Source organism: Lutra lutra, chromosome 10 (assembly GCF_902655055.1).
Source record: "Lutra lutra chromosome 10, mLutLut1.2, whole genome shotgun sequence".
In the NCBI taxonomy this organism is placed as follows: domain Eukaryota; kingdom Metazoa; phylum Chordata; class Mammalia; order Carnivora; family Mustelidae; genus Lutra; species Lutra lutra.
Window position 1 is genome coordinate 43,509,562 of NC_062287.1, and position 25,696 is coordinate 43,535,257.

At 38.4% G+C, this 25,696-nt stretch overlaps 1 long non-coding RNA gene across 2 annotated transcripts in view; it reads right to left on the reverse strand.

The window, feature by feature from the left end:
* LOC125079086 (uncharacterized) overlaps nucleotides 1-25,491 on the reverse strand; it is a 33,226-nt gene extending 7,735 nt beyond the window's left edge. The window contains exons 1-2 of one of the 2 annotated variants that reach the window (XR_007121040.1): nucleotides 25,408-25,491; nucleotides 1,887-1,978 (exon numbers count right to left, since the gene is read on the reverse strand). This is a non-coding gene — a long non-coding RNA (uncharacterized LOC125079086). Of the gene's footprint in view, nucleotides 1-1,886; nucleotides 1,979-12,335; nucleotides 12,461-25,407 lie in introns of those variants that run through there. The other variant, XR_007121039.1, reaches the window with a different exon arrangement.
* Nucleotides 25,492-25,696: the final 205 nt, after the last annotated feature.

A 25,696-nucleotide genomic window follows, 5' to 3' on the forward strand; every position in this document is an offset into this window, starting at 1 on the left:
TAAGATGGTTTCAAGCAGACCTAAGACATGATCTCAGGCATGGTTTGTGCCAGGGAGCCACACATTGAAGTTCTTATGCTTGAACATAGCATAAGAGCAAAAGACCTGCCAAACTCTTGTTGGAGAGGGGTCAAAGGCCAGCACTCAGCTGAGTGTGCTCCCTTTTCACACTGATAATGGAGGGGACACAGCAAAGCTTTTCTTAAAGAAAGCTGAGCTACCTGAAGGGATTTATATTTTAGATTGTTCTTTTTTTTTTCTTTTCAGTGTTCCAGAATTCATCATTTATGCACCACACCCAGTGCTCCAAGCAATACGTCCCCTCCTTAATACCTACCACCAGGCTCACCCAACCCTCCATCTCCCTCCCCTTAAAACCCCTCAGTTTGTTTCTCAGGGTCCACAATCTCTCATGGTTTGTCTCCCCCTTCAATTTCCCCCAACTCATTTCTCCTCTCCATCTCCCAATGTCCTCCATATTATTCCTTATGCTCCACAAGTAAGTGAAACCATATGATAATTGACTCTCTCTGCTTGACTTATTTCACTCAGCATAATCTCTTCCAGTCCCGTCCATGTTGATACAAAAGTTGGGTATTCATCCTTTCTGATGGAGGCATAATACTCCATAGTGTATATGGACCACATCTTCCTTATCCGTTCATCCGTTGAAAGGCATCTTGGCTCTTTCCACAGTTTGGCAACTGTAGCCATTGCTGCTATAAACATTGGGGTACAGATGGCCCTTCTTTTCACGACATCTGTATCTGTGGGGTAAATACCCAGTAGTGCAATTACAGGGTCATAGGGTAGCTCTATTTTTAATTTCTTAAGGAATCTCCACACTGTTTTCGAAAGTGGCTGCATGCACTCGCATTCCCACCAACAGTATAAGAGGGTTCCCCTTTCTCTCCTCCACATCCTCCCCAACACATGTTGTTTACTGCCTTGTTAATTTTGGCTATTCTAACTGTTGTAAGGTGGTATCTCAATGTGGTTTCGATAGATTGTTCTTTGGTAGAGATGGACTAGAGAGAGACAAGAGCAGACAGGCCCCTGAGGACACCGGGTGTGAAAGTACCAACAACAACAGCATGGGCTTGAGCAGCATCTTGGCCTCAGCAACATGGTAATGGACTGATTCTGGTAAATCCAAACATGGGGGATTTTTTTCTTTCTCCCTCAATCCTGATCTATTGCTTTCTTGCACTAACACAAAATTTTAATGGTCTGAATTAGTAATAGTAATATGTGTCCAGATTTTTAACATCTCCAAGATTCTGGGAGTGATACAATTTTTAAAATTTGGTATAGGTAGGCTTCTCTTAGGACATGTTTATGTGTCTTGTTATCCTTCTGAAAGGGAGTTTATAGGAGCGCTTTAGGATGGGAACATGAGAACTTTGGAGGTATCTGCTAGTGTAAGAGATGTATTTAGCAGCTGCAGAAAAATAGATGAAACAGATTCATTCATCCAATAGCAAACAAACCAAGGTTAAAATGGAAGAGAATAGGGGATACAGGAGCATAGGAGGTATTGCATGCATATTTGGGGAATTATTTTGTCTTTAGAATTGAGAAAGTATTTGAGATTTTGATTTGCTTTTATAAACTAGATGACCCTGCAGTTAAGCTTAATAAAGCAAAATTGGAGTGCAGAGAGGAAAATCTCTACCAGTGTAGCCTAAAACACACTCACCAGTCAACTCATGTTACCATTTAAGGGCCTGTTTGTTCAAACTCATTTGATGATTACCACTACTACTACTACTACTACTACTACTACTAAAAGATATAGTGACATTACCTGTCATACCTTTGTAATATCTCACTACTACTACTACTACTACTAATAATAATAATAATAAAAGATATAGTGACATTACCTGTCATACCTTTGTAATATCTCATGTTTGTCCCCCAGCAGGGAACTCCCAGGTTCATGTATTTCCCTTTTAGAGGCATATGTCTGGAAATTCTACTTAAAACATGGCTTGGTTATTTCTAAAATAAATTAAAAAATATGTAAAATGGTAAAGAATAAATAGAATAGGAAGAAGGTAAGAATAATAATGTATATTAAAGGATTACATGAATGATTGAGTTAAAGGCACTTTGTAGAATGCTATATAAGAATATTGCTTCCAAAACTTCCAGATAATGTGTATTTTGTAATATAATGCAGGAATAATTATGATAGTGGTCATCATACCAGAACTGAAAATTTTCCAAATCAGCATTTGGCAGTCTAGATTTTTCTAATTTGGTTGCCTCATCATCACCTTATCAATGTGAGGACTTAAGCTATCATTTAACTATAGGGAACTTGGCTTTGCAATTCTTAAGCATAACGTAATGTTGTAATCAGACATATTCAGATTTGGTATTTCAAGAGTCATTGTCTTCTCATAGAATAAATGGAATCTGATACTGTCTTGAATATCTTGACAGATGGGCTCATCATTTCAGAGCAGATGGCAAGATGATTAGGCTAAACTCTGAAATCTTAAATACTAGACATATGAGCAGCTATACAAGAGCTAAAGACACTGAAAATACCTCTTTAGACAGCCTGCATTTTAGGGGGATATTTGTTTAAAACTCACATATTCTTTTGCTCTGAGGGAAGTTATAGCAAATACATTCTGTTGTTGAAAGAGTAGAGACATTTTGTCAGGTTGCAATAGGTTTGAATCCAGGTTTGCTTTTTGCTAACGTGTGATGAGATACTTTAACTCAGTTTCCACATCTATGAAGGCTGGGTCAATAGTAACAGCCTCATGGAACTGGGGGAGGAATTTACTGAGATCACGCATGTAAAATATCACAGATATCTACCCCCCACAAATACTTTCCTATATTGACAATTCAATTGTTCTGTATTTATAACTGAAGAAAAAATGTTTTCACAAACATCATTTTCTGGCATTTTAAAAACATTTTACTGAAAAGTATTCTAAGAAACAGAAAACAACAAATGGATAAATGCATATAAAAATATACCAACATGTAGACATATGTGTGGGAGATACACAGTCACCTTATCTTTATTTAACACTAATTACAGATTTTAAAGCACTTTTGCAATCTTTGTTTCATTTGATCCACACAATCATTCAGTAAAGCAGCAACATATCCACCTAAATAAGTTCTTAAGGCTAAAACTCAGAAATTAATTGAATTTTCCAACACAACTAAAATTGAAGTCAGACCTAAATCTGATATTTACAGATTCTGGGCCCAGATCCAAAGCAAAGGGATTCTGAAGTCCTGCCCAGACACAATTTCTGCTTTTGTGCAATGAACATTGTTGGTTATGTTCTCAGCACCCACATCATCTTCCACCCATCAGTATACCCAAAATTTGCATTGGAGGGATCATTACCCTCACATTCTCAGCCACTTAATTTGAATACTATTGATTCTCACCCTCAGATCCAGGAGTGGTTCATGCTCTGCTAAAGCTAAATTTGTCTATTTAATCCTCCTGGCTATAATGATAGATTTTGGGAATAGCCACAGTACTCAGGGTCAAAGAAATGCAAAGTGACTTTTGCTGGAGAACCCAAGATAAAACAGATTCCTCTCTCTTCTTTGAAAACTATTTCTCTGGAGACTGTGGTATACAAATGTCAGAAATGGAACCAGAGCAGGCATTTTATGATAATTAGGGGACCACAAGAGTGACCAGGGCACTATAAAACCTGTGGCAGAACCTAACCTTGTAGAGATCAGAAAGTCAGATCTTTGTTGGCACTTAACCCCTAGATCAAGCTTTCACTGAATTATTCCTAAACCTTCAGTTAGATTAGCCAAGAAATTCCCTTTATTATTCAAGTCCATTTGAATTGGATTTTCTTTCCTAGCAATAGAAAGACATGTGTGAAATGCTGTGGCTAAAATTTTGGCAATAAAAAAGCAATACTACTTGTGATAAACATTTGGATTCGTTGGAAAATTTATCTCTGGAATGCCATTTGAGCCCATTTTGAGAAGAGTTTACTTTTGTAAATTTTACAAACAACTTTCTGGGGTTTTTTTTCATGTTTTTAATTTTTATTTAAATACAATTAGCCAACATATAGTACATTATTACTTTCAGATGTAGAGTTCAGTAATTCATCACTTGCATATAACACACAGTTCTCATCACATCACATGCCCTCCTTAACGCCTGTCACCCCCAAATTGCTGGAACTCATACAGGAATTCAGCAACATGGCAGGATATAAAATCAATGCACAGAAATAAGTTGCATTTCTATACACTAACAATGAGACAGGAAAAATAGAAATCAAGGAATCGATCCCATCTACAATTGTGCCAAAAACTATAAGATACCTAGGTATAAACCTAACTAAAGAGGTAAAGGATCTGTACTTTAGGAACTACAGAACATTTGTGAAGGAAACTGAGGACGACACAAAGAAATGGAAAAACATTCCATATTCATGGATTGGAAGAATAAATATTGTTAAAATGTCTATGCTACCCAGAGCAATCTACACATACAATACAATCAATATCAAAATGCCATCAACATTTTTCACAGAGCTGGAACAAATAATCCTAAAATTTGTATGGCACCAGAAAAGACCCCAAATAGCCAAAAGAATGTTGAAAAAGAAAACCAAAGTTGATGGCCTTCAAGCTCTATTACAAAGCTGTAATCATCAAGACAATATGGTACTGTCACAAAAGCAGACACATAGATCAATGGAACAGAATAGAAAACCCCAAAATGGACCCTCAGCTCTATGATCAACTAATTTTTGACAACGCAGGAAAGAATATCCAATAGAAAAAGGACAGTCTCTTCAACAAATGGTGTTGGGAAAATTGGACAGCTACATGGAGAAAAATGAAACTGGACCATTTCCTTACACCATACACAAATATAAAATGGATGAAAGACACCTAACTGTGAGACGGGAATCCACCAAATCCTAGATTTGGGAGAACATAGGCAGCAACTTCTTCAACCTCGGCCACAGGAACTTCTTGCTATACACCTCTCCAAAAGCAAGGGAAACAAAAGCAAAAATGACCTATTGGGACTTCATCAAGATGAAAAGCTTCTGCACAACAAAGGGGTCCACAAAACTGAAAGGCAACCTATGGGGTGGGAGAAGGTATTTGCAAATGGCATATCAGATAAAGGGCTAGTATCCAAGATCTATAAAGAGCTCAAACTCAACACCCAAAAAAACAAGAATCCAGTCAAGAAATGGACAGAAGACATGAAAGACATTTCTCCAAGGAAGATATACAAATGGCCAACAGACACATGAAAAATGCTGAACATCACTTGGCATCAGGAAAATACAAATCAAAACCACAATGAGATATCACCTCACACCAATAAGAATGGCTGAAATTAACAAGACAGGGAACAAGAAGTGTTGGCATGAATGCGGAGAAAAGAGAACCCTCTTACACTGTTGGTGGGAATGCAAGCTGGTACAGCCACCCTGGAAAAAAGTTTGGAGGTTCCTCAAGAAGTTAAAAAGAGAGCTACCCTATGACCCAGCAATTCCCCTACTAGGTTTTTACCCCAAATATACAAATGTAGTGATTCAGGGAGGTACCTGCACACCAATGTTTATAGCAGCAATGTTCAGAATAACCAAACTGTGAAAAGGGCTGAGATACCCATCAACAGATGAAGGGATAAAGAAGATGTGATTATATATACATACACATACACACACACATTGCAGTATTACTCAGCCATCAGAAAGGATGAAATCTTACCATTACATCAACATGAATGGAACTAGAGGGTATTACGCTAAGTGAAGTCAATCAAAGAAAGACAATTATCATACAGCTTTCACTTGTATGAGGAATGTAAGAAATTGTGCAAAGGATCATAGGGGAAGGGAGGGAAAATGGAATGGGAAGAAATCACACAGGAAGACAAACAATGAGATACTCCTAACTATGGGATACAAACAACTTTCTAATAAATGCACTTGACCATCATTCCGTCAGCCTATAGGTGATTTAACAAATGCTGAGCCAGGTGTACAGAGGAAAAAAAATATAAGCCTTGTGACTGACCTTAAGAAGCTTACAAACTAGTTAGGTAAATACGGTAGCAAATATGACCCAATGAAAAGCACTAGGCTGCATATGACCATATTAAATGGTATGGGAGAAACTTGAGTCTACAGAAATTCTGAATGCCAGTCTGGAGCTGGCAGAATTAGGAATGCCCTCATGGAATAGTTGAGTCCAGGTGAGCTCCGACCTGAAACTATAATGTAATAAGGAAAGAAATGTTGACAGAGATGCCAGGTCACTTTGAAAAAGAGAAGTAGCATTTAAGATATGTAGAATGTTTCGTATTCCTAATGTTTTATCATTGGCCGTTTCCTTCTCTGTATTACATGACTATTGAAAGTTGAGCTGGGACACAAGAGAGATGATGTCTTGTTGTGGTTCTAATATTTATCGCCATTATTAAAAGAAACTTTGTTTTGAGATAGAGGTTCACAGGAAATAATGAGATTGTTCCAGGAGGTCCATATACCCTTCACCCAGGTTCCCCCAATGGTGTATACTTCTGTGCTATATTTTCATGTGTAGATGAGGTAACTATCACTTCAAACAAGAGGCAGACCTATTCCATCACCACTAAGGCTTCCCTCATGCTTCTCCCTCTTATCACCCCCAACCCCCAGCAACCATAATTTGTTTTCCAGCTCTAAAACATGGTCATTTTAAGAATATTATATAAATGGAATCCATTTTTTTTTCTCTTTGTTCATTACTGTTTTCTTTTGCCTGCTTTCCTTTGGGTTATTTGAACATCTTCTAGAACTCCATCCATTTGTAATGTTTTGGAGTATATCTCTTCTCATAGCTTTTTTAGTGGTTCCTCTAGGTATTATGCATACATAACATAGTCTGATGGTGCTGACATTTCATCTCTTCAGAGAAGAACAGAAACCTCACCTCCCTCTATGCCCTTATGACCCTTCCCCATTTATAATTTAAATGTCTTAAATTTTCCTCTACAAAATTCAGCCCTTGTCATGATGAGCACTGGGTGATGTATAGAATTGTTGAATCACTATATTATATGACTGAAACTAATATAACACTGTTGGTAACTACTGGAAAAAATTAAATTTAAATTTAAAAAAAATCAATAACCACATCAGTGTCATACTTTTTGCATCAACTGTCAAGCATAATTTAGAAAAACGCAAGAGAAGAAAAGTCTATTGTCATTACCCAAACAATTTTATTCCTTATAGTGCTTTTTTTTTCTTCCTTCCTAGTATTTCTGGAGACTTTTATCATTTCTAGGTAAAGCATTTCATTTTTAGCTATTCTTTTATGGTAGGACTTATGGTGACAGATTTTCCTAGTTTCCTCCTTTTAAACTGTCCTGTTTTTCTTTCATTTCTTTGAAGGATAATTTTGCTGGATGTAAGATTCTAAGTTGACAGTTTTTTTTTCTTTTAGTCCTGGGGAAATGTGCCATTTCACTGATACTTCCCTGTTCTCCTTCCATCCTGCTGTTGAATCTGTTTACTGAGTTTTCTATCACAGTTACTGTATTTTTCAGTTCTAAAATTCCATTTAGAAAACAAAATTTAAAAATCCATTTGGTCATTCTTTAGATCTTCCACTTCTTTCCTGAAACCTTTTATTTTGTTAATTTGTTTCAAATATATACATTATTATTCACTGAAGAATTTTAATAATGGCTGCTTTAAAATCCCAGTCAGATAATTCCAACATCTGTGTTACCTCAGACTTAGTGTCCATTAATATCTTTCTCATTCAAGTTGAGATTTTCCTGATTCTTTGTATAAGTGAGTTTCTATTGAAACTAGACATTTTAGATACTATGAGATGCTGGGTCTTATTTAAATATTGTTTCAGTGGGACTTCTTTGACACTGTGCCAGCAGGGGAAGGGTCTGCCATGTCACTACTATCAGATTGAGTAGAAGTCCAGATGCCCCACTTGGTTTCTGTTGGCAATATCAAAAAGAAGAAGTAGCTCAGTACTGCTGGGTATGGATGGTAGCTCCTGCTCTCCATTAGAATTCTGGTGATTCCATTCTGGCTGGGAGGAAGAGTAGTGCCTTACTGTTCTCCACCTGGCTTCCACTAAACCTACAGAGGTATGGCCTCATTACTATTGGGTGGTGATAAATTCTTGACTCTCCACCAGATCTCCTCTGCTACAACCCCAAAAGGGAGGGGAAAGAGCACTTCATTGCTCTCAGCTAGGTGTGGAAGTCCAGCTCACTAGGTGGTCTCCACTGATAGCAATGTGGCCTGGGGTGGCTCACTATCACTTAGCAGGCTGAAAGCGCCAGCTTCCCAGAAGGCCTCTGCTCACCTTGTCATTGGGGCTGGGAGATACAGTTACAACCTGTCAATGGTGGAAATTTAGGCTTTTCACTTAGTCTGTGCTACTCGGAGTTTCATGTGGAGCCTCAGTTCTTTACTGTGGTGTTTGGCCAGAGCAGCATGTTGTTGTCTACAAAGCTTTTTGTTTGTTTGTTTGTTTTCTTGCTAGGCTGACCCCTTCCTAGTTCTATGGTGAGAGAGACTGGGGTTTTCTTGGGGTATTTTTTAAATCTATACCCCTTGGTGTTTCTGACTTGCTGATTTCTCTAGCATCCAGTCCAGGATATATGAGGCAAAAGAAACCCCAAGAAATTTACTACCACGTTGTTCTTTAGATCCCCCAAACCCTAGCATGTTTGTCTTTTTCCGTCTTTCATATACATAATGTCTAGGGTTTTTAGCTGTACTTGGCAGCAGAAACAGGGAAAATTAAGTCTACTCTTTCTAGAAGAGAAGAGTATTTCTTACTACTTCTGTGTCACTGGGCAGTCACATAAATTCTCTGAAATGATTTTCTCATTTACATAAGCTTGGAAGCTACCACCAGTCTAGTACTGATGCTAAAACGAAGACTAGACAGTAATCCAGAGTTATGGTAAAGATAAAATTAAATAATAGGTAAGTACTCCCCAAATTGTAAAGTGATACATAGAAAAGTGATTGTACATATATCTTTCCATATACATATGTGGATGGTTGTATATATGTGTGCATATATGTGTATGTGTATATACAAATATGTGTGTATAAACATATAATTACATCTTTAAAAAGCCCCTAGAGTTTCTCAGGGGTATTTAAAAAATTGTAAGAAATACCTTAAATAACTAGTCCTGTGGTTAATTCTTTACTATAATGCTTCAAAAATTTTAGTGTCTCATTATGTGATGTGAAAATCATTTCAAAACTAGAAAAATAATGACTCTGGTTATTTAATGGCCATTTGAAAGGGACAAGCTCTTCAGCATTATCTGCTTAGACAGCCAGTGATTCCACAAACAATATAATGGCTACATTTCCAAATTTGCTTTGCTGAGAAATCACAGCCTAAAGAGCAGCACGGGATATAATTTATCTCATCAACTTTACCAAAATTAGTAGGATTCTTTGAAATACAAGGGATAGAAAATTCGACTCCAAAATGTTTTAAACCAAGAGAGAAAATTTATAGACTCCTATAACTGAACAGTTCAGTTAACAGTCTCTAAATAGGGCTTGAAGCAGTGGCCAAAATATCTACAAAAGTCCAAATTTTCCCCATCTCTGCTTCAATTTCATGTTCTTAGCTTTGTTCCAATACTATCCATCATTACTCTTGACATCCCTATCACACTCCAACAGCCTTAGCCTTTCTTCTTTGTTGGGGTGAAATATCTTATCACCTTTTTTAAGAAAAATAATGACGTTTCCAGTAATTTTTTTCACATGGTCTATAATTTATTGTCCCTTACTGGACTGAATTTGTTCTCATGGAACTTCTCTCTGATAGGCCTGAGATCTAGTTAAGTTCTATCTCAAATCCAATACCTCTTGTCAGAGAGCTGAAACACAGTGATTGGCATTTTCATCTGTTCATGTTTTATACAGAAATATTTTGAGATAGAAAAAGAAGCCAAATTTCCATTTTAGTATGATTTACATTTTAAGGATGAGCTGGTAAAGCTGGGACTCAAACATAGGTGTTCTGGCTTTCAAGACTTGTTGCATTGCCTTGCCCTCTGTGCCTAAGGATAAGCTCTCATGATACCTACAGTTAACTGTACACAGTTTTGTAAAACTACATGCGGTGCAGATGAGCCAACTCTTTCCTATTTTTATCATATAATGCTGTCAAGAAATTGATATGACTCAATAATTATATAGTGGTTTGACAACATGAGACACAAGCAAACAAACCCATATGAAAATAAACCTGATACTTGTGCAGAATTAGAACTAGGTCCAGAAATAAGAGGAAGAGAGGGTAATATTCCCTAACTCTGGCTACTGAGAGTACAATGAAAAATCTGTTGTGTTTTGGTTATTATTTTTCCAAAACTTAGGTAGTCATGGGAAGAGAGCAGTTTTCTAAAAATCCAGAGTTTGCAGCAGACTTAAAGGAAACCACCAACTAATACTCTGGGAAATTTAATAAAGACCCTGAAGTTTTTCATTTGGCAGACATTATTGAAATGAATAGAGCTCCAAATCCCACCCTGAGTAGTTATACCCATATGCAATTTCTTTTATAATTCCCCGTGAACTAAAATAACAGTACAAATTCAGATGATAACCCTCCTAATATCCCTACCATGACTGTTCCTTGCAACTTAACCTCCCTTGGGACATCCCCACATCTTCCCTCACCTTAAAAATCCAAAGAGCAGAAACATGCATATGAAAAATGGTGAGCTAAAAATTGAGTGATCTTTGAAAAACACCTCTCCTATGCATCAGCCTTCTGCCTAGCAAATCTTCTATGACCCCCTATTGTCCACACACCACATGGTTCAAATGCTGATCCTTCTATACAACTCCTTTTAAAGTCTATCACGTACTTACCTGTTGTCATCTCTTGACCATCCATGTTTAATTACCCCTCGCTCATGCCTCTTGATCATTCACTGTTCCTTTAGCACATCCGTACCTCTATGGCTCTCTTTGATTATGCTATGCACTCTGACTTCAAGTCCATGATCTTTTACTCCTCCTTCACCATTCTTTTCAACTTTACATTATTTCACTTGTTAGCTATCCCTTCTTCTCTCTCAAGAATAAGTTCCTCTGAGAATTTCCCAACTCTTCCATCATGCTCCCACTGACGCTCTACATTACTCCGTTGTTAGCACATTTTCTATATTATGTGACCTAATTACCCAAATATTTATAATCACAAACACAGAGCAGGCATGGGATAAAGAGAAGAGAAAATCCCCGCCAGTGAGTAGCATACTTTCCATCTGGGAGATAAAAATATAACCGGAAAATTTCCATATTCTATGGCTAAATGCTGACAAGGCATTATGCATGTTATGTTATCATAACACAAACTGTGAGCAATGTAACTCAGGAGGACTTCTAGAGATGACAACACCTTGGCAGAGCTTTGTAGGATGAGTATCTTAAATATCTGTTTAAACGAATGTATCCCCTATTTGAGCAAAATCCTTTCTTGAAATCCTATTCTTATTTTCATAACATTGAATGATGTCCAGCCAAGTCTAAAGCAAGATATCAATAAATGTTTATGTGTTAAACAAATGATTAAAGTAATGAAAGGATAGATTTCTTATTAGGCACATTGCCTCTTGGATCCTGGTAGGTCAGATGGATCATTTCTTATTTTCTCTGATCAGCTCACAACACTGACAAGTGAAGATATAATCAATCAAAAAAAGAAAAGAATTTAGCCAAATTCGAGCTGTGTTGTACGGTGTAGTATCACCCTATCTCCTACACATTTACCCTGGAGGAATAATCTATGTGCCACCTTGCACTGGGATAAAGGGAATTTGACAATATTACACAGATTGGAAGTTTTAAGGCAGAATAATGCTATTTTTTTAAAAAAAAGACTTCAAGTCAAATTTGGCCCTAATATTTTTTCCTGTGTGATTATATTTCACCTCTGAAGCACAATCCCTTCACTTGTAAAATAGGAACGATAATATCTTCCTCCAGGTTTACCTTGGGATCAAATGAAACAGTGCTTTTGAAAGCATTTATCTCAATGGTTAGCACACTATAGGTACTTCTAAATAAGTATTTGTTAGCACTTTAGCCAATGTTTATCTTTATAATTTTGAGCAATCCTTGACTCATACTTGATACTGGAATAAGATATATAGAAGTTTGCATGCAACCCATAATCACTCTCTACTGATACTGCAGACAAAGGCTTTAAAAGAGGATGGGGTGCTGTAATCCCATTAATCAGGTCTGCCAGAAACAGTGGTCCGGGTTTCACACAAGAACACCAACCTGGGAAGAGCCAGAATGGAGCCGGCACTCTGATCATCACATAGCTGGCCTGCTTCCAACCAGAGAGAGCACTTTGTAGCAAGGCTTCCAGTGGGCTAGCTCAGTCTTGCCTTTTATTTTCACCAAGGGCACAAACATGGACTGTGACAAAATAAGATTGCACATCTCCTGCCTGATTTGAGGCAAATTCTATGAGCAAGACACTCTATTTTTTCAAACAGAAAGCAAATACAGTTTTTGGACGAAGACAGTTCTCACAGTATCTTGAAATCGTTACATATTCTAATCTCTTACAGAATTCTGTATTATTAATTCATTCGGGATGAGATTTTAGTTCTTAGAATAAATTAAGTACACTAGGTAACAGTTATAAAGCTACAGGAGAATGTGGAAAATTGTTAATTACTTGGTCATTTCCAGGTGGTCTTCAGACCTGTAATTTGACAAACAGTAGCCCTGAAGAGCAGAAAATGCCAGAATTTTCCTTAGTGGCTAAGGAAAGAGTTTAGAGATATTTATTCATAGATAGTTTGGGGGTCCACCAGTACAGTCATTTACTTTCACATCTTAAGTGAGCCCTACTCACTTCTTCCTATCAGTCATCTGAGACCAGCCCCCATCAAAATCCACTGGGATGGGGTGGGAAGAATCTTCAACTTGGCATTTAAAGATAGGAAAAAATAAGAAATGTCTCATGTTTTAGAGTCTCCCATAAGTAAAATGGTAATGTAAGTAAAAAAAAAGGAAAATGTTTTGTAATCATCAAAACAACCCTTCTGCAGGTATTTTATCTCCATTTACAGATAATAAGCTAGAGCTCAGAAATGGCCCCATAACTGCCAAGAGGCCAAGCTGCAGTCAGAACTGCATTTTCTAAAGTCAAGTTCTGTGTTCTTTCCACTTTATCATAGCTTCTGCTGATAGTTCTGACCTGGAGTGTATCCTCAAGGTTTGCTTCAGCTATGCCAGCATCACAAGAGGATTTAAGAAGCCCTGAGGCTATAAAAACCTCTCTTGAGCCCAAAGACATGTTCAGATGAGAGGTGGGGTATGAGCCAACTGACCAGCATTGTTCATTAGCACAAACCCCCTTCCCTTACCTTATCACAGTGGCCCACGTGGAACAGCTGCCAAATTCTGCCAAACCCAGTGCAGCTTATTTTCCCCAAGCACAGGCAAGCTTCCTCCCTGTAATTCTGTCCCCTTAATGCCTTGCAGCTGGAGAAGAATGAGAAGTCCTCTCTCAGCAGAGAGAACAAAGTAAGGCAGCTGGATTGGCCAGGGAAGGGGGGAACTTGGGAAGCTCTTGGGAGAGCGACCATCTCCCTCCCCTGGAATTGTCACCCCTGGTCCTGTTTATTTGATTGGTCACATGGGACAGAGAACATAATGTGATCCCATCTAGATAACTGCAAGGGCTCCATTTCCAGCCGTTTCAGGTCCACACTCAGTATTCATCACCCTTATCTGCCCCAACACCTTGCATGTGCCTGGTGCTTGTGGCTTCTCTGGAATGACTAATTAATTACACTTTCATCAATTCAGTTTCAACATCTCTCATTTTAAAGGAAAAGAAAAATGTTGGAATGGGGCCTCTTCCGAAGCTTTATGAAATCCTAGTGGAAGAGGAACCACCAACAGAGAAAAAGGTACATTCATTCATTCATCACTAACTCACTGGTGTGTTAAGATTTGGAGGTGAATAAGGGCATAGGTCTTGGAATCACACACATGGGCTTCTAATCCTGGCCCCTCCACCTAATAGTGGTTGGGTGAGTTGTTTGATATCACTATGTAAAATAGAGATCTTACAAATGCATCAGTCATGCTTATTGCATTGTGGAAATCAAAAGGGAAAATGTGTATGAAGCTTCCAGTACGACACCTCTCAGAGAACAGGTGACTGGCGACTGCTCGCTCTTGGACGTGCTGCTGTGGTCTGGCACAGACTGGGATGTCAGGAGCCAGAAGTAAGACTCATCTCTGACTTGAGGGGTGATGAATAATTATAAAAGAGAGTAGAAGTGAAATTATAATACCGGAAGTGTTGAGCAACAGATAGAGAACTGGTCCAAAATAGGAAGCACAAGATTTAGGCGTTCCTCCTCTTACTCGTCCCGTATGGCAGCACATTCACTCCCTAATAAATAGCTTCTTCATATCCCCAGGGTACCGAGCCACTTGGAGGTAGGAGGTATGTCTTTTCAAGTTCTTTTTCTGAATACCCATGAGTGAATACACACAGCTTACATGGAAGGTTCTCAGGATATATTGGACAAAAGAATAAATAGTAGGAGGCGACGTGCAAAACATGTTCTGGTTACAATAAAGAACCACTCGGATTTGAGTAGGTTTATATAAAGAGGAAATAGGAAGGCCCCACTGTGGGAGGCCTGGTGTGCTAGAATAAGAAATTTGAGCTTCATCATGTACAGCTATTACAAGTTTTGGAAGACAGAAGAAAAAACAAAAGACATGTTTAAATTTTAGTTTGAATATGGTACTCAAGGTGGAATGGAAGAATATGGAGAAGACAAACCAGTTGATGCATTAAGGTGACAGCCCAGAAATTAGGTGCTAAGGGTCTTGTTGCTTTAGTAACTGGGATAGAAATGGAAGTGAGGGGGCGCCTGGGTGGCTCAGTGGGGTAAGCCACTGCCTTCGGCTCAGGTCATGATCTCAGGGTCCTGGGATCGAGTCCCACATCGGACTCTCTGCTCAGCAGGGAGCCTGCTTCCCTCTCTCTCTCTGCCTGCCTCTCTGTCTGCTTGTGATCTCTGCCTGTCAGATAAATAAATAAAATCTTTAAAAAAAAAAAAAAAAGAAAGAAATGGAAGCGAGGGGACATTTATAAAATGCCCCCCTCCCCCCCCGAGAGGGACGTGTGACAGGATGTGGTGACTACCTGGATATGGTAGAAAGGAAGGGGGGATGGGGTCATCTTTGAGCCTGATCATGACAGTATTTGTGGCAAACACAGTGGGTCTTGAACGCCTCTCCCTTAGAAAGGAGATTTCCAAACTAAAGGCTGCCCTTGATTTCAATATTTTTCACCTGTTTTTGTCCTCCTTTCAAATAAGAACTGGGATTAGAAACCCATGGAAGCCAGTGGCAAGAACTCATTCCTAACAAATAGCCAAAGCCAGGCTGCTGAGAAAAGGTCACTATTTCTCACTTTGACAGCAACCATCTTTCCATTTACCTTCTCGTCCATCCATTCACTTGTCCATCCATCCGTCCTTCCAGCCCAGAACCTGAGTACCTACCAAGGCCGAGCATTTTCCTGCTTTCTAAATATTCCATAATGACAGGCAGTTTGCTGCTCCCTAGGAGTCACACTACTGCAATAGCAACCGTACAAAGTACAGAATGATCTCAAATTTTTTTTATTACATTGATTGGTTCTGTTTCTTCATGGGGACAGCAGTAAATTGCTCTTTCAAATTTAGCTTTGAGACACTACAATTTCAGCTCTAAGTGCAGAAATTGAACTGCTTTTAAGGATAGCAAAATGATGGCAGTATCCTGGTGCTAAAATACAATGAACCATTACGTTGCACGAGGGGAGCTACATATCCACGCTGAGAAGGGCAACAGGCTTTGTGAGCGCTGTACGTCAGCACACTCCCTGAGTGTCCCCTTTTCTCTCTCAAGCAGGGATGATAATGCGTGCCCACTGTCTCACCGCCAGGGTTGGTGGAAGGATCACGTGTTATAAGGTCTGGGAATGTGCCTTGTGAAATGTACTAATGTAAGGGAATATTATTTTGTCCTTACAGCTTTTAGGGGGGTGGAGAGGACTATTTGTCAAAAATGTTCCCTGAGTCTTAGAACTTTGCATTCTGTTGGAAAAGGCAACAGTGTTTATTCAGAAAATAGTTCCATTGACAGGTTAATTTTGTTGCTATCTAAGTGACCCTGAGCTGAATGTTTAACCTTGAAGTTTCTTTATCCTTAAAAGAGAGATGATCATAATACATGTTCAGAAATACTCCAGAAGCTCTCACAGCTCCCCACCCACTCCCTAAATCCATCAGCCTGAAAAATACCAAGGCTCAGCAGCAGCACAGAGCCTCGTTTCCACTTCAAGCTCCCGGGGGCTCCACCCTGACCTGGGATCCTACACCTTCTGCACACATCTCAGGAGACATCGGCCACATTTCTAAATGGTGCCTGTCATAGACTCTCTCCTCCTTCATCTCCCCCCACACTCTAGGCCCCTTGCGAAGCTGTCCCACTTGAACTTGTGGCTCTAGCGACCGGCCTGGTGCCTACGCAAAGCAGATGTTTAATGGGTGTTTGCTGCAGCAGATGAGTAAAAGATGTGGAGGACAATGCTTTGCAGACTGGAGGAGAGTCAGCAATTAGTGATAATTCTGAATCTCATTTGTTAAATGTTACAATGTATGAGTGAATTTGTGGCCAAACAAAAGTGAGTATAATAGCTCCACCCAGGAAGGATCGGAATTGTCCAATCTCCATAACGCAGGGTTTCTCAGCCTGGGAGATTTTGCTTGTCACTTTTTGTTGACAAAACTGGAGCGGAATGCTACTAGTGTCTAGTGAAGAGGGGCCAGGGTTGTTGCAGCTAAACACACTACAAGTCACAGGACAGACCCATGATAAAGAACTATTTGGCCCAAAATGTTAGTTGCCAACATTGAGGAACACTACCCTAAGACCCTTGCCTCAATTAGAGGATAGGCTGTCTTTTTTTTAAATTAATACATTCAGTTAGCTACTGTATAGTACATTAGTTTTGATGTAGTGTTCAATGAATCATTAGCTGCACATAACACCCAGTGCTCATCCTTAATACCTGTCACCGGGCTCTCCCATCCCCTACCCCACTCCCCTCTGAAACCCTCCGTTTGTTTCCCAGGTTCCATAGTCTCTCAGGGTTCGTCTCCCTCTCTGATTTCTACCCCTCTGGATTTCACTCCCTTCCCCTATAGTCCTCTGTGCTATTGCTTATGCTCCACTTATGAGTGAAACCATATGAATAAGTGTCTGTCTCAGCCTGACTTACTTCACTGAGCATAATCCCCTCCAGTCCCATCCATGTTGATGCAAAACTTGGCTATTCATCCTTTCTGATGGCTGAGTAATATCCCATTGTATATATGGACCACATCTTCTTTATCCATTCGTCTGTTGAAAGGCATCTTGGCTCTTTCCACAGTTTGGCTATTGTGGACACTGCTGCTATGAACATTGGGGTGCATGTGCTCCTTCTTTTCACTACTTCTGTATCTTTGGGGTAAATACCTAGTAGTACAATTGCTGGGTCATAGGGTAAGCTGTCTTTTAGATTGTGCTGGCGATTTAACATTTCATCAATCAGTCTGGCACTCATCATTCTTAGATTTCACAAAAGGGACTATGTGATTGTTCCACAGACAACAACTTTTACAAAACACGCTGAGGTTTGCTCTAGACAACACTAACGAGAACGGTCGGCTTTCAGGGGTTTTGCATCCCACAGCAGACTGCCCTGGTTAGTCTTTGATTAGGGCTGCAAACTCTATCAAGAAATCTAAAGAAGAAGCTAGACTTAACTTCTTCTATGAGGAAATGTTCTTTCTAAAACACATTAACTGTTACAATGCTATCTTCTCAAGGACTATGATAGTATATTCATGGGAACAATCCTGGTTTCCAAGGGGGAGGCGGGATATAGATATAGAGATAGAGATAGATAGTAGTATTAGATACTTGAATAGTTGGTCTGTTTTTAGTTTTTTTTCAAAGTCACTTCTGTTTTCCTCTTTTTTTTTTTTAAGATTTTATTTATTTATTTGACAGAGAGAGAGAGAGATCACAAGCAGACAGAGAGGCAGGCAGAGAGAGAGGAAGGGAAGCAGGCTCCCTGCTGAGCAGAGAGCCCAATGCGGGACTCGATCCCAGGACCCTGAGATCATGACCTGAGCCGAAGGCAGCGGCTTAATCCACTGAGCCACCCAGGCGCCCTTCTGTTTTCCTCTTAAGGTGAAAACGCTTCCTCTGACTTACCTAATGTCACGTCCCACCTCACTCCCCATTTCTGCTTCACAGCCACAGAGATCTTATCTTGATTTCCTTGAACATCTTACATTCGGGCTCACCTCTTTGTCAGGTGCTCCCATGGATTGCCTGGTTAATTCCTACATCTGTCAGAGCTCAGCTCAAATATCATCTCCTACAGATTGCTTGCTGTGGCCCCAGGCTAGACCCTCATCTTGGGCCCCAGCCATTCTCCCTCATTCTTATCATAGCTGGGATTAAATCAGTTCTCTACGTCCACTCTGTACCAGGAACTACTTCTGTCTCTGCAGGTAAGCATTACATGTTGCTGGGATGCAATCAAAATTTGTTTACTTTAAAAAAAAAAACAAAACTTTAGAGGTATAGTCCCCATTTCAGAATTCAAACAATCTTAGGAAAAGAATACACAGAGATAATGTGAGTAAAAAAAGTGAGGTTGAGTTGAAAACTAGGACTATAACTTGTCTCTTTCTACATCTAGTTATACCAGGGGATAAAGTCCTTTCTACAATTAGGGGGAAAAAAGTTAACTGCTAAAATATTAAGAAATGTATGGAAAGCTTTGTGAAAATGCTAAAAAAAAATCTATTGAGAGATCCAAAACATTTTGTAAATGAAGAAACTAAATAGTTCAAAAGTGTCCGTTCCCCCTAAATCAATTTATAGATCATTGTAATCCTGTTCAAAATCCCAGGAATATTTTTTACTTATTATAATGATTCAGATAATCACCTGGACGACTTACAGCCTAAAATAGCTAAAAGAGTTTTGAAAACAATGCAAACAGAACTAACCTAGTAAATAATAAAACTTGCATTGGTTTTTTCAACATGGCACTACAATAGAAATCAAAGGACAGAGCAATAGATTATAACAAATAATCAAAAACAGACCCAAGTGTATATTAAAAACTTGGTAAGGATAAGGAAATCATACAAACCAGTGAGAAAGGGTTGATTAATTGACAAAAGGCAACATTGAACATTTTGGGGGGGAAATCAAGTTACCTTACCTCTTACCATATACCAAAATAAATTCTCGTGAGCTAAACATTAAAAATGAGTAAATTAATAATGAAAATAAAACAGAATATAAATGAATTCTTTATCACTTTTCTACGGATGCACATTTTCTGAGCTATGGGAGAAATCACAAAGGAATACATTAGGATATTTTTTACATGATTTTGACTAACTTATTAAATGCTTAGTATGTTCTAGACTTCATTCTCTGTGTTTTATTTACGTATTGTTTGGTGAAAATTCATCACCCACTCTGAGTTAGGTGCAATTAATATGCCCATTTTATAGAGGAGAAAGGTAAGGCAGAGAGCTGTTGAAGTATTTTGACCAAGATAACACAGCATGGAGATGGCAGAGCCAGGATTCCAACCCAGGGATGCAAATACTGGAAACTGTGTTCATTACTGTGCTCTCTGGGATGCTATAAACTATAGATCTAAAGTAAAAATCATTAAAAAACCCATAAAGTAAAAAAAACCTTAAACCTCCCATTAAGTAAAAGGCAAATAACAAATTAGGAGAAATATTTTCAACAGATAAGATCATAAATATATGTCTTTTACTTTAGTCCCTTCTTCTTACCCCATCCTCCTTACGTCAGTCATCATTGTATAAAGGACACTTACTCATGTGTGGGGAATATAAAAAGTTTTCATGAAATAATAAAGACAACACTCAAACAGGAAATAATGGGAAATCACATGATCTGAAACTTCAGGCAGGCTTAGAAATGGCTTTTAAGCAAAATGTATTTAACCTAACTAGTAACCAACTAATAGCTAAAAAAAACTATCAACATGTTAGTGCCTGTCAAATCAGAAAATATTTGCTCATAAATTAGTACAAGTTTTCTAGAAGCAATCAGCTTATAAATATCAAGAATATATTAAAGTGTCCAATTTTAAAAAATTTAAGGTATTTCTAAATTCTCTTAGCCACTGATTTTACAGAAATTTCTGAGATATAACAAGTTTCAGAATAGTAAATTCCTGAAAACAGCAACAATGGAAGCAAATTGTTCTGAATATGCTAAGTGTACAATTATGACTGGTTAGGTGAGTCACGTGATTCCTACAGCATATGTTTCTGAACAACCTTATCATCATGAAATATTTAATAATGTTGGAAAATGTCCCCAATAGAAAATCAATTAAAATGCAGCAGTATTGGGACACCTGGGTGGCTCAGTTGGTTAAGTGGCTGCCTTCGGCTCAGGTCATGATCCCAGCGTCCTGGGATCGAGTCCCACATCGGGCTCCTTGCTTGGCAGGGAGCCTGCTTCTCCCTCTGCCTCTGCCTGCCACTCTGTCTGCCTGTGCTTGCTCTCACTTCTCTCTCTATGACAAATAAACAAATAAAATCTTTTTTTAAAAATGCAGCAGTATTAAAAAAGAATGCAACAGTATTCATCCTACAGAGAACTGGTAGATATTTTAAGGAAGACTAATAACAGCCAAAATGAACCTTAAGTTGCTGCCTCTTTCAAGCTGTGCCTAAAACCCTCATGACAAGAGAGCTTGGATGGCTGACAGAGCTAGGGTTGGCATCCCTTAGAGCTTTTCCATATCAGCTCAGCTAATCTACTAGTATCCCGGTTAAGTGTGGGAAACACTGGGGGAACCAGAAGGGGAATGGAAAAGGGAAGTGCTCCATCCCACCTAGGGACTAGACTGTCCATTCCAATTGCCATTGAGGATACCACTTAGACTGTAATGGAAAGACCTTGATGCTTTCCTCCACCTTCTCCCCCATCTCTTCTCCTCTTTTCCCTCCATCTTAGACTGAGTTCTTAGACAAAGAGATTCTAGTCTTGGATCTCTTTGCAAACAGCTTCCTGAGCATTGCCCTAAAATGGAAAGTAAAAGAGTGCTCAAAATTTCTAACAGGGCCTTGTTGCTAGGCAACCATTTCCTTTGTCTCTAAGTATATGGAATATGACATTATTTGGAATGTGTTTTCAGACCCCACCTTCATACAAAAGAGCAAGGTTGGGGGCTGGGAAGGAGGTGAGGGAAGAGATGGCAATATAAAAACCTTTAGGCTGAACAATGTAAACATACAATATGAGGGGAAGAAAACCCAAAAGAACCCACCATGGACATTTCAACTCACCACCACCACATGGTGTCTGAAGCTTCAAAATGGAACATTTTGTATATGGGCACATTTTCTTTGGTGAAAAAAAGCATATGGTTATAAGCATATTCTTACCTTCATTATGATCTACATATTTCCTCCCTATAGGAAAATTTAAATGCATTTTTGATATCTTTCTATAGTCACATAATAAGAAAGCAGATAAAGAAATGCTATAATTGGACTTGTTCACAAGTTACCAAGGCTTGAATTCCTTAAGTTGTCTATATTTACAGCACAGGTGGGTCTTCATTACCTACCTGCCTTTGTGATCTCGTTGGCCTAAAGATTGCCTATAAATAGGAACAGACAGTGGTATTGATTGACCAGAATGAGTTCACAACTCACTTTCAACCCCATTCTCAAAAGTATCTTTTTTTTTTCAGGTTTCCCTTTCTTTTACTAAATGTTTTAATACATTTGATTTCCAGAGACGGTTGGATTGCCAAAAGTATCATTTTTTCTTGATTGAGGGCAAGGATTCTGATTGGGCAGCTTTTACGAAGAAATGGATTGTAGCAGGATATGAACAAGCATACACAGACTTCTTGCTCTGCTTGGGGGCTGGCCTGCTGTATTTAAAACTACTTTTGCTATCAGGGTCACACACAATTCAGGACTTGGACATAGGGAGAATGGGGTGAAAAGGGCCATTCACCTTGCTATGCTTCTAGGGTCTGGCCATCTACAGCCTGGAAAAGAGAACTTCTCTTCCTGGTCCAGTTTACTCACCAGGGATTGCACTGGGTTTAGGGATCAAGGACTTGGTCAGCCCTGAAGTTTTGCTTCGTCAGTCAATAGGACATTTTTTTCTATGCATACATTTCCCTTTAGGACCCTGTAGGCAGGGATGGCTGATTGAGGCCAGGGGTTAGGAATTCTCTGGCCAAAAGCATATCAACCTCATTATGGTTCACAACATTGTCACTGGTGGAGAAATGGACTTGATGGGAATCCAAAGACTTAGCTTTCAGCCCTGACTTTAACATAAATAAGTAGTCATATTTTGGATGATTCTTTATACTCTTGGTGCCACATTTTCTATTATTTAAGGAATCCTACTTATAGAAACAGGTATAAAGCATACATTAGGAGTTTCAAAAATAATACAATATACAACGATTACCCAATACTCTGATTCAGAAACAGAATATTCTGAACATGTGAGAAATGTCCCTGTGGCCCTCTATACCCTTGGCCCTTAGCATCTCCCTACTTTCCTTTTCCCTCAAGACCTAATCATTATCCTGACTTTTGTTTTAGACATCCTGCCACATTTTTGGTGATTTTATTTTTGAATGATTTCAAACTTAAAATGCCAAGAATACTACAAGAAAATCTTGGATACATTTAACCCAGGTTCAACATTTGTTGACATTTTGTTCATTTGATTTATCATTTTATGTATGGATGAACCATCTGACAAGAGGTTGGACACACTTTCCTCATTGATTTCTCAATGTGCCTATTTCCTAAGGACAAGATCAGTGTGTGTTCCTTAAGCACAAAGACACTCTCTCATATCATCAGATACAGTTACCCAAAACTAAGAGATTTAATATTGCCATAATATGTTTTCTAATCTATTTTTAAATCTAATCAATTGCCCCAATAGTAGTATGTAAGTCTTGATCCCCCTAGTCCAGGATCCAACCCAGAATCACCCATTTCATTTATGTGTCACTTTTCTTGGGTAATCATCTTTACTCTGAAATCATTTCTCAGTCCTTTTTCACCTGTCTTGACCTTGATAGTTCTCAAGAGAGTGAACGATTATTTGGTAGAATACTCTCAATTTGGATTTATCATATGTTTTCATGGTTACATTTAAGTTAGGCATTTTTCTCAAGACAGCACAAGAGTGTCATTATATCCCCCACAGGATTTTCATAATGACAGTTGGTCCTGATGTTGGTCATGTTAACATTATCACTTGATTTAGGCAATGTCTATCAGGCTTATCCAATATAAATGTGCCATTTTCAATTGCTAATGGGTATTTTGTGGGGAAATAACTTGAGACCATGTAAATATCTTTTTACCCATCAAACACTAACCTACTTTTATGTCTCTCTTTGTTGAAATTCCGCTAACAGAAAGTTTTTCCTTTTCTCCCATTTATTCACATTTTATACTGGTATAACTCATGGGTTTATATTTCATTCAGTGGTTAAAAATACATTTTTAATATTATGATTATTTATTTTGGGACCTAAATTGCCACCGATTTGGCCAATGAAGTTGCTATAACTTGTCTCTGGTGTCCCTTTATAATGTTCTCATCATTCTTTGAATAATTCCATATTTTCTGACAAAATAACATGTTTCAAGGTCAATTCATAATTTCCCTGCCTCAGTCCTGGATATGTCCATTTCCCTAAAGAATCTTGGTTCCTTTTAATAGAAAATGATATTTAGAAATCAAGATCTGGGCTGATGAGTAATGTTGTACTATACTGTGAATAATGACGTTGTACTCATTGCAACTGATAGACCATGCCTTTAGACCATCTCAATAAAATATCTGGGGAATATACATATATTTAAACACACACACAAGAATATTCTTAGTACATAATAGCGAGAACGCTGGCTTCCATTTTCCCAACACAATTACTCATTGGCTAAAGCTTGGAAAACACAAAAAGTCATTTCAGCGTTGGTATTCCATACCACAGCACCACGCACACCTAGTAACTACAGTTCAATATGATTTACATTATTTACTTAGATAAAATTTATGTTCAGTGAACAAAAATCTTAGATACAAAATTTCATGAGTTTTGACAAATGCATACATATGATTCGCAGTTCTGTTCATAATAGTACATAGAATATTTCCATAACTTCAAAAAATTTCTTCACGTCATTTCCCAGTCAAACACTCCTACCTTTTCAGAGTGTTCTGAACATTTTTTTTTTTAGATTTTTTATTTATTTGACAGAAATCACAAGTAGGCAGAGAGGCAAGTAGAGAGAGAGGAGGAAGCAGTCTCCCCGCTGAGCAGAGAGTCTGATGCGGGGCTCGATCCCAGGACCCTGGGATCATGACCTGAGCCGAAGGCAGAGGCTTTAACCCACTGAGCCACCCAGGTGTCCCTGTTCTGAACATTTTTAACTCTAAACTAATTGTACCTATTCTAAAACTTTAAATAATTGGAAGATAATTTTCTGTGGTATCTCCCAATCCTTGAACATGGTGTATCTTGTTTTTATTTAGGTCTACTTAACTTCTCTTTGCAATGTTTAGTACTTTTCAGTGAATGGATATGTATCAAACATTTTGTTAAATTTATATCCAAGTATTTTACATAAGTTCCTCTTTTAAGCTACTATGAATATTTTTATTTTGTTTTCTAAAAGTTTGCTGCTAGTCTATAAAACCACAGTTTTTGCACACTGACCTTCTATTCTGCAACCTTGCTAAATTCACTCATTAGTTCTGTTACTTCCTTTGCAGTTTCCTTAGCTCTTTCTGTAGAGACAATCACGTTTCCTGCAATAAGGATACTTGCACTTCTTTTTTTCCAAACTTAGTGATTTTTATTAGCTTTTCATGCTGCATTGTATTGTTAGAACTCCCAGTAGCATGAAGAATTAAAGTGTGAGAACAGAAACTACCTTCAACTGAAACAAAAAAATATGATAGTGGCTGTAGACCTTTCATAAATAACTTTTGTCAAATTTAAGGTAGTTCTCTTCTTAGTGTACTGAGATTTTTTTTATTAATCAGTATAGACAGTTGTACTTATTATTTGTGTGTGTGTGTGTGACTGTGGGAATTAGAAGTGATAAGAAAGAAGAGGAAAAGAGAAAAGGGTAAAATCATTCTTAACACTCAGCTTGGAACTTCCATCATACTTCCATCTCTCAATTGATTCCTCTCTTACCTGAACTCAGATTGCCTTAGGAGTCCAAGCTTAATTGTTCTCTATTATGTGTCTGTTGATTTTGTCTTTACTGTCAAAGTAGAAAGAACCGTGAGGGCAGAAATACAAAGTTTTACTTCCTTGTACCCTCTCCAGCCCTTGTATTTAGCTGGACTCAGAGGGATTGCCTGATCAGGTTCAGTATTGATTTTTGTGAGTAATAAAATGCTAAAATTGTTGACTGTTTTAGAGTTCTGCGTCCGAGATCTCCTCTGCATCCACGATCTCAAAACCAGAGGTGTATGACTTG